A 12,366-nucleotide genomic window follows, 5' to 3' on the forward strand; every position below is an offset into this window, starting at 1 on the left:
ACGAAGGAGAAGATTAAATCACTGATAGCCGCTGATGAATTGCTGATAAATTGCTGATAATCGCTGGAAACTCGCTGTTACTCGCTGTGAAGGTTTGTGTCGCTCTGAAGCTCTGTGTGGATGTGTGGCTCTTATATAGCTGCAGATTTTGAAACATAACTAATTAAACTGTTTTCATTTAAACTAATTAAACTGTCTTCTTTTAAACTAATTGAACTAATTAAACTGTCTGAATCATGTGACCTGGGTTTTCCCCTAAACTGTGGTTCTCAACCGGGGGGGCGCGCCCCCCTGGTGGGGCGCGGAGGTACTCCAGGGGGGTCGCGAGTAGGCTTCATGTATGGAGGAAAAAAAAAATCTGGGGCTAACAGGCTATAGTAGCTAAGCAGATGCAACACATTTACCCATGTCAAAATGCAGGACAATGGACTATTACATACAAATCAATACTATTATAAAATCTATCATCAATCTATCATAAAATCTTGTGTGTGTGGCCGCATCAGTCGGGGGAACTGTGATATGTTCCCAAGCCTTGCAGACTTTATCAGTAATGCAGGCACTTCCCACGATTTCTCATCTGTCTTTCAAGCAGCGTCAGAGCACCTGTCGGTAATGAGAAAACAGTTTGCGGCATACTTCACAGAGGATTATCGCTCTTTTGCGTGGGTTCGAGATCCATTTGTGTGTACTGCTGACGAACTTCCGGTTGACATGCAGGAACAGCTTATTGAGCTGAAGAGTGACAGTAGACTTAAGGCAGTCTTCACCTCATGCCCTCTTTCGACATTCTGGGCAGCATTGATGCAGGAGTACCCGCAACTGTGTGACGTAGCCTTGAAACTGCTCATCCCATTCGCATCGACCTACTTGTGTGAGGCAGGATTTTCAAAAATGACTGCGCTCAAAACGAAATATCGCAATCGTGCGCAAATTGAGGATGACTTGAGACTGTGCTTGTCAAACATTTCGCCAAGAATCGAGGATCTTTGTAAGGCAAAGCAGGCTCAGGTCTCGCATTAACGCAAATGCAGATCACAAAGGCACAGTAAAAAGTAAAACCTAAATTCACGCCTGGTCCCAATTCCCAATGATATCAATAGCCAGCTAATAATAAGCCTAATAAAATACCTAATAAAAACACTAATAATAATAATAATAATAATAATAATAATAATAATAATAATAATAATAATGCCTATTAATAATAATAGCATAATAATAATAATAATAATAATAATAATAATAATAATATCAACAACCAACAACAGCAATAATAATAATAATAATAATAATAATAATAATGCCTGAAAGAACATAAGTCTTGTACTACTGCCAACAGCTTAGTAATGATAATAGGCCATAATAATAATAATTATTATTATTATTATTATAATAATTATAATTATAATAATGCCCGAAAGCAGATTAGAAATGTGGTGCTACTGCCAATTATAACAATAGCCTAATAATGATAATAGGCCTATGTATTTCTATGGAATGGATAATGCTACTACTGCTGCTACTGCTACTACTACTACTACTACTACTAATAATAATAATAATAATAATGATGATAATAATAATAATAATAATAATAATAATAATAATAATAATAATAATAATCTAGCCCAGGGCTATCTATCTATCTATCTATCTATCTATCTATCTATCTATCTATCTATCTATCGATATAAGGTGCTGTAGGTCGGGTGGCGTCACTGCGGGTGAGTGTGTTTGGGGGGGGATGGGGGCGGGGCGAGAAGAGGGGCCCCTAACTGCAATGAACCAGCTTTGGTGGGGCCCAGGTTGCAAAAGGTTGAGAACCCCTGCTTTAGGGGAAAACCCAGGTCATGTGACCAGGTGACATCAGCTCCCTGAGAGAGAGAGAGAGAGAGAGAGAGAGAGAGAGCATCCTGATGGCTCTGTGTTGCTCAGTAGCCCATTCAGTGTTGTGTGTGGGCGGCTTTACATCTTCTCTCCCGGACCGAGAGCTCATAGGCTCGTCAGAGTGAAGCCATCTGGCCGCCATCTTACCCCTCACATCGCGTGGACTTGGTTTGTGTGTTAAACCGTCATATCCGATCAAACTGGCCCCAAGACAAGTTTCTCCTGACCCCCATCCCCATTACCTCCTCTTATTTTCTCAACTTTACCCCCATTCCTTACATATCTTTATAGCGCTCCCCTTTTCTTTTCCATTTCAGTCTCTGGTCATTTTATGAACAGCTCTTTTACTACTATAATTATTTTTACAGACATTATTTCAGTTTATCTTTTTCTTTTGTATAGTTCTTCCTTCCTTTCTATCTGTTTATTTAAATACCAACACAAAGGCTATCCTTCCTTTCTGTTTAGGACAGCTGTTGAAACAGGAATATTTTCTCATGTTATTTGCCATTTTCACTTCATTCTTACAGTCAGGTTTTAACAGTATTTATTGGTCACAAGCTACATGAATATTGTGACAGTGAATTATGTGACTTTGCAGCTTTGCTGAGATTTCGTCCATATAGCGTTCCGATGCTCTCCCAACTGAGCTGCTTTACCTGAAAATCAGTAACGTATGAGGCAAAAATCAGACGCTTGGTCCAGGAGCAAGGTGAATCCCATTTTATCTGATAACCACGTTCGTAGAACAAGCCCGACCATGCCACCATCAGAGCTCTGTTCTAATGCTCTCCGAGCCACCATGTTGCACCCAATGCACACATTTCTTTAACTGCATGGACCAAAATTCACAGCCATGACCCATTTTCATCTTTAACAAAAGTTATTTCTTTGTCCATCATTCAAAGTGGACAAAAGCTTTTAAAGGTTCCACCAAGAATTGGACTCGGATGACTGGATTCAAAGGCCAGAGTGCTAACCGTTACACCATGGAACCAAGTTATGCTCCACTTTTAATTTTGAGAAGATGAATACAGACCCGGGGCATTGCTAGACATAAAGCTCTATTGGGTCACAGCCCCCCCATATCAAAGGTTTATGGTAGTTATTGATTTTCACCCTGGCAAGACTGCATAGTTTTTGTAGCTTATATAAATGCTAGTATGCACTGACTTTTGAGTGCTACGGGATTCTGTAGATTAGAACTAACTAACTACTTTTGACAATGCAGTGAACTTACTGAAGGTTGACAGCCGTAAATCAAATGCATACAGCATCAACAACTACAGTAGCATCACTGTTGCCAGCTGACCGAGCATAGATCAATGATGATAATATTAACATACAGCTAGATCATCTTACCTCCCTCCACCTTATCCACATCTCTCCTTACTGCTTCTCTCCCTGCCTCTGTTTTGGATGAAGAATTTCCTGATGTCCATCTGCAGAGGTACAACCCTGATTCCAAAAAAGTTGGGGCAAAGTACAAATTGTAAATAAAAATGGAATGCAATGATGTGGAAGTTTCAAAATTCCATATTTTATTCAGAATAGAACATAGATGACATATCAAATGTTTAAACTGAGAAAATGTATCATTTAAAGACAAAAATTAGGTGATTTTAAATTTCATGACAACAACACATCTCAAAAAAGTTGGGACAAGGCCATGTTTACCACTGTGAGACATCTCCTTTTCTCTTTACAACAGTCTGTAAACGTCTGGGGACTGAGGAGACAAGTTGCTCAAGTTTAGGGATAGGAATGTTAACCCATTCTTGTCTAATGTAGGATTCTAGTTGCTCAACTGTCTTAGGTCTTTTTTGTCATATCTTCTGTTTTATGATGCGCCAAATGTTTTCTATGGGTGAAAGATCTGGACTGCAGGCTGGCCAGTTGAGTACCCGGACCCTTCTACGCAGCCATGATGCTGTAATTGATGCAGTATGTGGTTTGGCATTGTCATGTTGGAAAATGCAAGGTCTTCCCTGAAAGAGACGTCGTCTGGATGGGAGCATATGTTGCTCTAGAACCTGGATATACCTTTCAGCATTGATGGTGTCTTTCCAGATGTGTAAGCTGCCCATGCCACATGTACTAATGCAACCCCATACCATCAGAGATGTAGGCTTCTGAACTGAGCTCTGATAACAACTTGGGTCGTCCTTCTCCTCTTTAGTCTGAATGACACGGCGTCCCTGATTTCCATAAAGAACTTCAAATTTTGATTTGTCTGACCACAAAACAGTTTTCCACTTTGCCACAGTCCATTTTAAATGAGCCTTGGCCCAGAGAAGACGTCTTCGCTTCTGGATCATGTTTAGATATGGCTGCTTCTTTGAACTATAGAGTTTTAGCTGGCAACGGCGGGTGGCACGGTGAATTGTGTTCACAGATAATGTTCTCTGGAAATATTCCTGAGCCCATTTTGTGATTTCCAATACAGAAGCATGTCTGTATGTGATGCAGTGCCGTCTAAGGGCCCAAAGATCACGGGCACCCAGTATGGTTTTCCGGCCTTGACCCTTAAGCACAGAGATTCTTCCAGATTCTTTGAATCTTTTGATGATATTATGCACTGTAGATGATATGTTCAAACTCTTTGCAATTTTACACTGTTGAACTCCTTTCTGATATTGCGCCACTATTTGTCGGCGCAAAATTAGGGGGATTGGTGATCCTCTTCCCATCTTTACTTCTGAGAGCCGCTGCCACTCCAAGATGCTCTTTTTATACCCAGTCATGTTAATGCTGGGCTGCCAACTCTCATGCAATGAGCGTGAGACACACGCATTTGATTGTCTTCACACGCTCACACACCATACCTCCGATTTCTCACGCTAGAAAAAAATATATTTTATCTATCTGATCTAGGCTACCCATTGCGTCGCGCCAACCACTTGCGATCAATCAATTACGCCTTACGCACGGCTAAACAGGCAGAGAGGTGTTCCCTTCTGTACACGCTCCCCTATGGTAGGTGGTGCATCTAATAATGCTGCACTCGCCGGAAGTTGGATAATTGCCTACCGTCAATTTAGAGGAAGAGGAGAGAGAAGAAGGTATTCGAATTGAAGACGGGTGTCTCAGACAGGTTTGTACATACAGTATGCATGCCAATGTGTGGTATTACTGGCGTAATTATGAACTCATATAAAGTTTCTTAATTGTTTTAGCCTATAAGTGTTGTGAAAATATTTAATGCCATATTGAGAGCTGTGTACTAGGCATGCTAAATCATTATAGGTCTACTGCCATGCCACAGCCTCTATCTTCCCCAACAAGCAGCACGGGAGAGCACCTCCTTAGCACACATTTATTAAGGTGCATTTTTAGTTTGTTTACTGTATGTTATCATACTTTATGACTTTATTTGAAGCCATACTGGAAATGTTGTAAAATAAAGCAAGTAAGAGATAATATTACAAATGCAAGAAGAGCCATTAGCCACCATACCTATTGTTTATTTACAGGGTATTTATTTTTAATTATTTATGTTGTATGTAATTGCTCAGTTAAAGTAAATAAAGCATGGTCACCTGTAATATCAGAGAACTTGAACTTGTGAATAATTAAAAAAAAAGACAGAGAACAATATACTGAGGAGACAGGGTTTCAAAGAGGGCAAGACAGGTAGAGAATATTTGTCAGATAACAGGCCCTGACGAATGCTCTATTACTAATAAGAAACATAGATAAGAAATAAATTAATAAGAAATATATTAATATAGCTTAGTTAAGTATGACCCAAATTTTTAAGCCCAACTTTGTGTGCACATTCCCACCTATGGCCAAGGTTCAGCTTTTTGTGTTTCAATACTGTTCAAACTTAATCATTTTAATGTTTCTTGCACATTTTGCTTACTGTTTAAGCATTTTATTTGTTCTTTTGCTGTTGATATTTTTCCCCATGCCAATCTTCTGCTGAACCCAGTGGTGGGGAAAGCCCTTAAATGCATAATGAATTGTCAGTGAGGGACAATCTTATTTTTTTCCACAGTTATTAAAAACTTAACATTTAGTTTCAATTCAGAAGGTATTTAGGCTTAGCTGATGAAATATTTTCAAACATGAACTTGCCTTTAAATCTGAAACACAGGTCTATAGGGCTACAGGAACATTGGCAGTCATCTGTAGTTTTCTAGTGTGGGGGCTTTTAAGCCAAAACTTGGTGCTTTTGTTGGCCACAAACTGAAAGCCTGGCAAGTCAGGGTGTGTAAGAATGTAGGTATGGCACAGCAGCCCACTCCAAAAATCCACCAGAATGCAGGAACATCTACTAAATCCAAAATCTCAAACCCCCCCCTTGTCCATCTCCAGCTGGATGACCCACAAACAAAACAAAATGCAGGGGGACAAGTGAATATCAAACTGAATACAAAATTCCCACTTACTGCATGGTGTGAGGAAAAATTTTGCCGTCGACCCCCCCCCCCCCAAAAAAAAAATCTCACTCTAAGTAATTTTGAAAGCCCTGCCTTACAGGCCCCAGTGAAGATTGAACTCACAACCCCTGGTTTACAAGGCCAGTGCTCGCACCACTGAGCTATGTAGCCTTAACTCTTGCACTGTTGCTGCAGCTTGGGGCCACAGCAGAACCTTGAAGCCCCTGCACCGATCCTCAAAACAGCCCACAGAAATTGGTGTCACATCACTCACAACTTTAGTTCTTAGCTGCAGTTAGCTTCTGTTTACTATTTGTCTCACAAAAAAAGACACACATTTTAAATAATGTGGTGTGTCAATCGTAGAATGGGCTGTGGGCTGTACATTCTGGCTACGTTCTCATCTGAGCTAACAAAAACACTGGACAGGCCAAGCCCTCAAGAGATGAACCATAAGCACCATGAGTGACCTCCTGATCTTCAGGCTCTTCATGTGGGGTCATCCTCAGCAGCAGCCAATGGTTTTCAGGTGATGAGAACTCCAACCAAAAAAAATCCAAACAGTATTTTTGGTTGCATGTCTGTGAAGATTCTCAGTCATCCAGGTCATAGTAAACTGTGGGTGGTAAAAGAGAGCAACTGGACTTGCTTGAAGATTCTTGAAGACGTTTCACCTCTCATCCGAATACTTCTTCTGTCTTAGAAGCCTTTCGTATGAGAGGTGAAACGTCTTCAAGAATCTTCAAGCAAGTCCTGTTGCTCTCTTTTACCACCCACAGTATTTTTGGTTCTTTTTTTTATCCTCCACCCAAACGAAGTTTGGCGGGGGATATAGAAACGGGTTCCATCTGGTCATGTTTTAATTTCCAGGCCATATCTTTAAAACTACTGAAGATATTTTCATGAAACTTTGTATACGTATCAAGCAACATGTGAACTGCTGTGTTTTGCTATTTTGGATTTTTGGAAAAAAATTAATTTTCAAATTTTTACATAAATAAATAGATTTTGCATTAGTTCCTAAGAACAATGTTCATTTCCAGAGCATATATCCAAAACTATTCATGATACAGATTTGAAACTTGGTATGTATGTTAACAAGATAATGTATATGTGCCTTTTGATTCTAAGAAATGTGAGAAATTTTAATTTTTAGCTCACCTGGACCAAAGGTCCGGTGGGTTTATGCCATGGGTTGCTGAGGTCAGTGTAAAGAGGTAGGGTTGGTTTCCTGCAGCAGAACTTGAAAAATGTGACAATATCTTGAAAGTTGGCATATAGGGTGGGGGATATATATGACTGTCTTCTTGTCGTTTTTAACTTGTAATTTTCTTAACCTCATGCTTTTTCCATGTACATCTCATAGAGTTCTTGTCCCAAATTTCCTAGTGCTAAAAGTTGGAGGCCATGTACACACGTAGCCGGGTATTTTTAAAACCGAACATTTCCCCCCCCTCCGTTTATAAAAATGTTTTATCCACACCACCTCGTCTTCGAAAAAAATCCCTTCCACACATAACCGAACATCTGCGTTTTCAATCACATTCATAAGCATTCCAGACTTGTAGATGGCATTATTTCCCCAAATCCTACCCCCTAATCACATCAGAATAGCCCTCTGTTGGCGTCACTTCCGCCTAAACATAAAACATTGCGCCAAGCTCGTTCGTCTGGACAGACTCGGAGACAGAATTGCTTCTAAACACAATTTTGGAGTATAAACTTCAAAAGACGCAAGAAAACGTTGATTGGGAATCTTGTCAAAGCAAATATGTGGACATATTGACCCTGTTTTTGGAGCAGTAGTTGGGCTTCTAAAATTAAACTTATAAATAGCACCTGCACAATAATTAACGCTTTCAAGGCACTACTCCGATCCATTACTCTTTGTCCATGCTTAATCTGGCTTCTGCAGTAAACAAAGGTCGCACGTTTGACGTCAGGGCAGATTTGTTGTCATTTTTTTTTGGCGCAGATTGTGATGTTCTAAAACGCAAAACTCCGGTTATCTCTGTCTACACGAAAAGGCATACACGGAGTTTTCAAAAATCTTCACTTTGCCTGGAGTTTTTTTAAATATTCGTTTTTGAGGTGTTTTCATGTGGATGACAGGCCAAAACATAGAAAAATATCTTCGATTTAGCAGATACCCGGCTACATGTGGACGGGGTCGGAATTGTGTAACCAGGAACTTACAAATATTTGCAGCATGATAAGAATCCTTTAGAGTTTTAATTGAAGTCCTTTGTTTATGATGTCAAAGGCTCACTGATAGAGACTTGAGTGTAACATGTTTTGAAGAAACTTTATAGTCAGGGAGCATATGTAACCTACTTTACAAAATTTGCCAAGTCTGGTTTCTCAGTATTAACCCTTTATTTACATCCCAAACAAATTATTTTTACTTGTTGTAATGTCAGCAATCACCATTTTCACCAAAAAAAGGAAATGCTAAATATCGCATGTAAAAATGTAAAAAATAAAACCCAACCATATATCCGTATCACTTAAGTCCATTATAACATCTGTATTTTTTTTTAATTACCCATTTACTAACTTTATATGAATAGAAATCATATATTTACATGATATTATCAAGTTAAGATTAAAATGAGACATTTAAGTACATAGAGAACATAAAAAAGCCAGAAATATTTTACACTATTGCTACAGAACTTGAGAATATTTATAGCTTATCTACATTCCAGAACTCAGCTCACAATCTCTCATTTTAGAAATTTCTGTGATACATTTATTACTAAGCTGCTCGCAGTTTTTATTTTTTATTTTTTTTATGTCCAAACTACATCAAGAAATAACACTTTGCCTAAGGATTCAAACACAAAACACGAAGATAAAAGCAGTTATTGGTAACACATATTATGACCAGAACAGCCACTGAACTATTTTCAAAAGCAAACAATGTCACTTTCACAACTAGACAATGTCAGTTTCCTCTGTATCTGCTGGACTGTCTGTTGTTCTGTATGGAGAGTGCATGGACAGATAAGCATCAGACATTTCAGTAACTCTATAACTAACAGGTTCACTAGTTATCTACAATTTGTAAGAAATAGTTATATTCTTAATTATGGCAGACATCTAACACAAGCATGCAAACGTACAGACAGGCAAAGATCGACACACAGCGAAGCGACTAACTTGCTGAAATATTTTTTGCAACAAATCTCACAGTTATGGGACCCCAACAGAAAATCAGTCACCTTGTTAAACACTTTTTTTCATCAATCTTGAAACAAACATACTTTTAGATAAAGAATCTATAGAGTAACAAACTCCTAAAAGCAGAAAGTTATGTCAGTTGAATAGACTGAGCAGCACACCACCTCTGAGGTTCTAACTGATCCCACTCAGTAGTTTAGGCCCTTTTAGGGTTAAATGGGTATCTAATGTATGAACCCTGCTTTTGACCTCAGTAAAAAGGTTGCGTGCCACAAATAACACCTATTATGGATATAATAATTGCATATTAATTATGTAATACTTTTATACCAATTTCCTATATGTGGTTTCAGGGATCTTTTTCTGCGCAAAGTTCCCCTGCATAATTAACTATGAAACAGCAGCCTACAAACATTACAACAAGCCCAGATTTATGAATTCATATCTGAACTTGTATATTATTACCAAAAGCAAGACTTGGTAAATTTTGCAAAGTAGCCTCCAAATACCACCTGACAATGGGCATTGATGGAGACTTGAGGGCAAAGTGCTTTGCAGAAATTACACACCAAAGACAACTTCAGATCCTCAGCAATCTCACTGATCTTCAAACTGTCTATATGAGGCCCTTCTGACCAGCAGAAAGTGGTCTTCAGGTGATGAGAAATCATGAGCAGCACTTTCTGGTGTCAGTGTTCTCAATATCCCCTCTTTTACCTAGATCATCCTTCCACCTTCAAAGCATTCCTTGCAGGCCCCAGTGAGAATTGAACTCACAACCCCTGGTTTACTAGACCAGCGCTCTTATCACTGAGCTATGGAGCCTTAACTCTTTTGCAGCTGCTGAAGCTTGGGGCCACAGCAGAACCTTGAAGCCCCTGCACTGGGCTTATGACTGTGAAAGTGTTTTCAAAATTTCTACTTTCCTGATGTTGCATTTGGTGAACTTTTACTCATATATTACTTTTTTGAAGTTATTTTTATTGGGTCATGCAAAAACCTCCCGCACCCAACATCACCTCACTTTTGATAAATACATGTATATTAAAGAAATAAATCATGATTATAAAATAAATTAATTGAAATATGTGTAAAGTACTTTTATATAACAATAAATTGCTTAACAATTGTTGTAATAATAATTATAATTGTTAATTAAGTATTACTTAACAATTATAATTATTATTACAACAATTGTTAAGCAATTTATTGTTATATAAAAGTACTTTACACATCTTTCAATAAATTTATTTTATAATTAGAATTACTATTTGCCTCACAAAAAAAGGACACACATTTTAAATAATGCAGTGTGTCAATGGACTGTCTGGCTACTTTCTCAAGTATCTTTCAAATTTTTACATAAAAAATAGATTTTGACTTAGTTTCTCAGAGCAATGTTTGTTTGCGGAGCATATATCCAAAACTATTCATGATACGGATTTGAAACTTGGTATACATATTAACAAGGTGATGTAGATGTGCCTTTTCATACTAAGAAATTTGAGAAATTTAAATTTTTCATGTTTCCATGGAAACAATTTCAGATTAAGTCTCTCAGGTTCGTCTGAGGTTTTGTTTCCAGAGCAAAACTTGAAAACTATGAGTGGTATGGTCTTGAAAGTTAGCTTATGCCCCTCTCTGAGTAGTTCGCCATGATTGTATAGTGGTTAGTACTCTGTGTTGTGGCCGCAACAACCCCGGTTCGAATCCGGGTCATGGCAAGAAAAAAAAAAGCTACTTGAGTAGGCATAATTTTGGGTGGCATGGTGGTGTAAGTGGTTAGCATGGTTGCCTCACAGCAAGAAGGTTCTGGTTTTGCAGCCAGAGGGGGCCTTTCTGTATGGAGTTTGCATGCTCTCCCTGTGTCTGGGTGCTCTGGTTTCCCCCACAGTTCAAAGACATGCGATTAGGTTAATATGGGATGGCCTTGAGTGAGGCACCTAACTCCCAGCTGCTCCCCAGGCACTGTTAGCACGGCTGCCCACTGCTCTAGGTATGTGCATGTGTGGGTTCACTGCTTCAGATGGGTTAAATACAGAGAGGAAATTTCACAAGTGTGTGATGAATAAAGTTGTGCTTTCTTTCTTTTCTTTATGTGTTGATTAAGTAATGTATTATGTGCCTTTTGATACTAAGAAATGTGAGAAATTTTAATTTTTAGCTCACCTGGACCAAAGGTCTGGTGGGCTTATGCCATGGGCTGCTGAGGTCAGTATAAAGAGGTAGGGTTGGTTTCCTGCAGCAGAATTTGAAAAATGTGACAAATAATATCTTGAAATAGTTGGTATATAGGGTGGGGGATATAGATGACTCTGTCTTCTTTTCTTTTTAACTTGTAATTTTCTCAACCTCATGCTTTTTCCATGTACATCTCATGAAGTTCTTGTCCCGAGTTTCCTAGTGCTATGTAACCACGAACTTACAAATATTTACAGCATTATAAGAATCATTTAGAGCTTTAATTGAAGTATTTTTGTTGGTGTCAAAGGCTCGATGATAGAGACTTAAGTGTAACATGTTTTGAAGAAACTTCTCCTTCCTCAGCAGCAAGAACTCACAAGCACCACTTCTCTCAGGTCCCAATATTTTTAGATCAGAACGTGAGACGTAATCTTTCTCCCTTCAGGTCTGTCAAAGGCCCCAATGAGGATTGAAGGAGGAAATAAGAAACACAAATAAATAAAACACCCAGTTTCTTTCTCTCTCTCTGTGCAACCTTCACTCGATCCAGCAAACTTCACACACAAAATGCATCACACCTCTTAAGGCCTAATGGCTTGGTGGCATCTTTCATAATATTACAAAGAGCAGCAGCTGGTTTTTTCCTCACCTCAGTGAAATAACAGGCTTCATTTTTACAAAGTCAATAAATCAATCACATAATAATAATAATAATAATAATAAC

At 38.7% G+C, this 12,366-nt stretch overlaps 1 non-coding gene across 1 annotated transcript; it reads right to left on the minus strand.

Moving 5' to 3' along the window:
• Window positions 1-10,210: 10,210 nt before the first annotated feature.
• Window positions 10,211-10,283, minus strand: trnat-agu (transfer RNA threonine (anticodon AGU)). The gene has a single exon. It is a non-coding gene; the product is annotated as a tRNA-Thr (tRNA).
• Window positions 10,284-12,366: the final 2,083 nt, after the last annotated feature.

The sequence above is a fragment of the Neoarius graeffei genome, chromosome 1, assembly GCF_027579695.1.
Source record: "Neoarius graeffei isolate fNeoGra1 chromosome 1, fNeoGra1.pri, whole genome shotgun sequence".
NCBI lineage: Eukaryota > Metazoa > Chordata > Actinopteri > Siluriformes > Ariidae > Neoarius > Neoarius graeffei.